The following is a 4,078-nucleotide window of genomic DNA, read 5'->3' on the forward strand; positions in this document are numbered from 1 at the left end:
TAAGAAACAGCCCTTATTGTGTAAAGTCTGATATTTAGCATTAAATTATTTATTTTCTACTATCTAAACTGTGAGCTGATGTTTAGAGACATAAGAGTGGAAATAATAATCCAGATTCACTCTGAGATCAGTGTTGACTTTTCCAAGCCTTTAATTTCCCTTCTTTTATGCTTTTCTTTCTCAGTGAATCCTTCTTTTCAGGACACATGACAATGAAAACAAAATATTTATTTTCATCTATTGATCACAATGGTCACTGCTGGAATTATCTTTGAAAATATCGTACTTTTATCCTTGTGCTTTCATCTTTCTGGCAGTATTAATCTTCATTGCAGGAAGGCAAACAGTATCTCAAGTCAGATCTATTTTTTTCACACTATTCAAGTAGCTTAGCTATTTTTAACAGAATCTGCTATATAATAATAATATAAAATTAATAATCAGAAGCAGAATTATGAGGGTAAACAACAGCTTAAAGTTTTTAATTCTAAAAGCAATCTAACAGCATTTTATCTAATTTCCATGCTAAGGATTCTGATCTTGACAAAATAAAGGGCTGAAGAAGTCTGAAGGAATAAATTATGTGAGTAAAAAAAATGGCATGACTTTTAAGTTTAACTTGTTAAAGGGATTGAAACAAATACTTACATAACATGCACAGAATGTGCATGCCCACGTGAACTGTTGATAAATAACATTATGATCTTTCTGATGATCATAGTAGCTTAGCTTCACTGCAGTATGAGTGTCAATATTGCAGCTATGATTGAAGGATCATTTTTTGATTCTGGATCTGCTCATATTTGTGACAGCCTTAATGAAATTAAAATTTAGTGTAGTTTGTCTTCTTTTCTTCTTCTTCTTCTTCTTCTTCTTCTTCTTCTTCTTCTTTTCAATAGTTAATTTGAATATTATTTCACTGTAAATACCTGTTTATACAACTGGGTTAGCAATGTTGGAAAACTGTTTTCACCTAAAGTCAACTGCAATGCAAATTCTCTGTAAAACAACTCATATTTGCAGCTTGCAGTGACTTTAGGGCCATGAACTGTAATTATGTGTATGGAAAGAGAATAAATTCCTAGTGCTGTAAGTTCAATATGTAAAGAATTAATTTTGCAGTGTTTTCAGCATATCGCATTCAGCCAAAACCTTGAATTGTAGGCAAAGAAAGTCAGTGTTTGCTTAAACACAGATATTTGGCTACAGCTGCCAAAATGCTTATAGTCTGAATCAAACTAGATAATACATATTCAGATGATGAAATATAATAAGATATGAAAGAAGAAACCATCTTAAATTTATGCTGCAACCAGAGAAGCATTCTCAAAATGTTAATAAAATTACAGGAATGTCAATGGCATTTTCTTCTTAAGAAAGCAGAAATATATAAGTAGCTTGTGATCAGTGAGACAATGGCTGCACATCCAAAGACCTCAGAGCAGCAGTTACAGTTGAATGCAACATATCCTGAATCATCACACTCAAGGATATCTTCAGCAAGTGCTGAGAAGGTGGGGGCAGAGCCACTGTGACTCTGGAGAGGACAGACTTGAAATGAGTGGTTTTGTTTGACACATAAACAATGAAACAGTTGAAAACCCTGTCAATATCTCATTAACAAAAAGACAAAATGCTCCATTAAAATAATTCTTTAGTTGATTCCTACCTGATGGCTTGATGCTGCGATTAGAAATTGACTTTTACCTTGATGTGTGTATTTTGCCTCCAATATAACTTTTTAATTTTTTGCTCAAAATTCATCTGCATTGATACTGTAGTAAATCTCTCTCTTTTGTTAAATCTATTTATTTATTTTTAAGTATGTACTATTACACCTTTTCAGCAACAAACTCAAAAGGACCTTATAAATCTTAAAAAATCTAAATACATAAAAACAAAATGTTAGAGTATTTACATTTACTCCTTCAAAATCAGATAAAGACCATTTTACCTGGGTTTCACTGAAGCTATATTTCTTCTAAGAAGACTGAGCTTTATGGTGGTTTTTTTTAGTATTTTTTCCTTCCCTATTGATTTATATATATCCTAATCCTTATTATTCTCTAGAGATGTCTGACCTTTCTACACTAAAAGAAATGGGCTGTCAATTTCTTGGTGGGTCTTGACCCTATCTCAGTATGTTAGAGATGTCTAGACATTATCCTCTCCTGACAGCAATAAACCAGGAGGAAGCTTAAGATAAAATAAAAAATAAATAAATAAATAAAAAAGCATGTGTATAGGAAAACAAAACAAAAAATAACCACCCAGACACAAAAGCTGCACCTCAACTATTTTGATATCTATTAAAAATAAATAAATAAATAAAAATTATTTAATATCTTGAGGAAAGATACTGAGGCTGTCAAAATATTCATGGAATTTTCCCTACCCTGCAATTATTCCAAATTTTCATTTAAGGCGCTTTTTGTATGCACACTGGAATGGGACAGATACGTTTTTCAGTATCAATGGGATAGCATAAGAAAAGCAGAATAATTGAATAATTCCTATGTATATTCTTTATGATGGGTGGCTAATGGGTTTGGAGAACCTTTTTCACAGGGTAAAAAGATCCAGCTGTTGCAACGTGCTTTGTTAAAAGTGATTCTTATTTTGTATTGCTCACTGGTTATAACAGTATGGTTGACTTTATTATGCTGAGCTCATAGCAGAGGTTATGGTTTAAATAGGTAATTGTATTTAACCAAAAACCCGGTCTACTAGAGGTATTGAAGATTGCAAACTGCATTTTAGAACCTTGCACAATGATAAAGCTTTTTCTGAAAAGGAATATATACCTACATGTAGGTATATGTGTGTGCATGCATACATGTATAAATATTAGTACATTTCAATCCTGCAAAATTAGGATATTTATTTATTTATTTATTTTGACAGAAGAATTGACTCCCCTGCATAATCTTTGTTCTCAATACTATTTCAAAAGAGCTCATATGTAACCATGCTCACAAATCTCAAGAGAAGAAACAAGGTTTTGTTTCCATTCATTTAGAACACAGTTCAATGTGTTGATTTACTTAGGAAAAAGCGGGACAGAGATTCTCATCTACAATACTCTCAATATTCTTTTTTTTTTTTTTTTCTAATTGCCTAAGGAGCAAAAGATTCCTTTGCTGCCTGTCATCTTTTGTGAGAAAAACAACAAAAGAAATGAAATGTCTGCTGTATCACTTTTATCTAAATGGCAGAAAATAATTCTCTTTTATTTTCTTTGGAGCTAATAGAAGAGGAGAGAGTAGAGTCCTTTAGGGAATCTTTGTTTTGCTTTGTTTTGTTGGAGCCAATATGTGATAGGGTAGACAGGTGGATGGTTTGTTAGGTCAGTTTAAAATGACCTCTTTTTGTAGGAAACTCTAACTCTAGAGACTCATTACATACAGATTTTTTGTCAGGTCTTGTCAGAGATGCTTTACTGTTAAGAACTGGGTGGTTTTACTTCTAATGAAGCCATAATAAGAAAACATAAAAGAGGTACATAATTAAGTAAACTTTTCTTAATAAACCATTAATTTTTGATCATCACAGCTGACTATTCATTTATTTATTTATTTTTGTGGTATGATATCTCAGTCCTTCCAGTGTTTGATTAAGTCTTGAAAGGCCAACAAGAAGAAATTTTCTTTTCTTTTCCTTTTTTTTTTTTTTTTTTTTTTTTTTTCCTGTCTTTGAAAGAGACAGTTGTTAATCCAGTGCTATTTCATAGGTGGAAAGAGAATAATTTTTTTTCTAAGGATTTATGGATTGGCATTGGAAATTTGGTTTTCATCTTATAAAAATATTAGCAGTCATAATTGCATATGGGTCACTAGTTCTATTGTTTACTACTACAACTACTGTGATATACTACTACCTGACAAAATTCGTAGCATCTGGACTTAAATTAGTATTGACCTACCATAAACCAAAAATGTGACTTGCCTATGAATTTTGGATTTACAAGGCATCATTGTAGTAATCAAGGATAAAAATAATTTGGCTGGTGATGTGGAAAAATAACGTACCGGGTAATAACATTTGTAGTTAATAGTATTTACTCAAAGTCTGTGAAACA

Source organism: Coturnix japonica, chromosome 2 (assembly GCF_001577835.2).
Source record: "Coturnix japonica isolate 7356 chromosome 2, Coturnix japonica 2.1, whole genome shotgun sequence".
Taxonomy (NCBI): domain Eukaryota; kingdom Metazoa; phylum Chordata; class Aves; order Galliformes; family Phasianidae; genus Coturnix; species Coturnix japonica.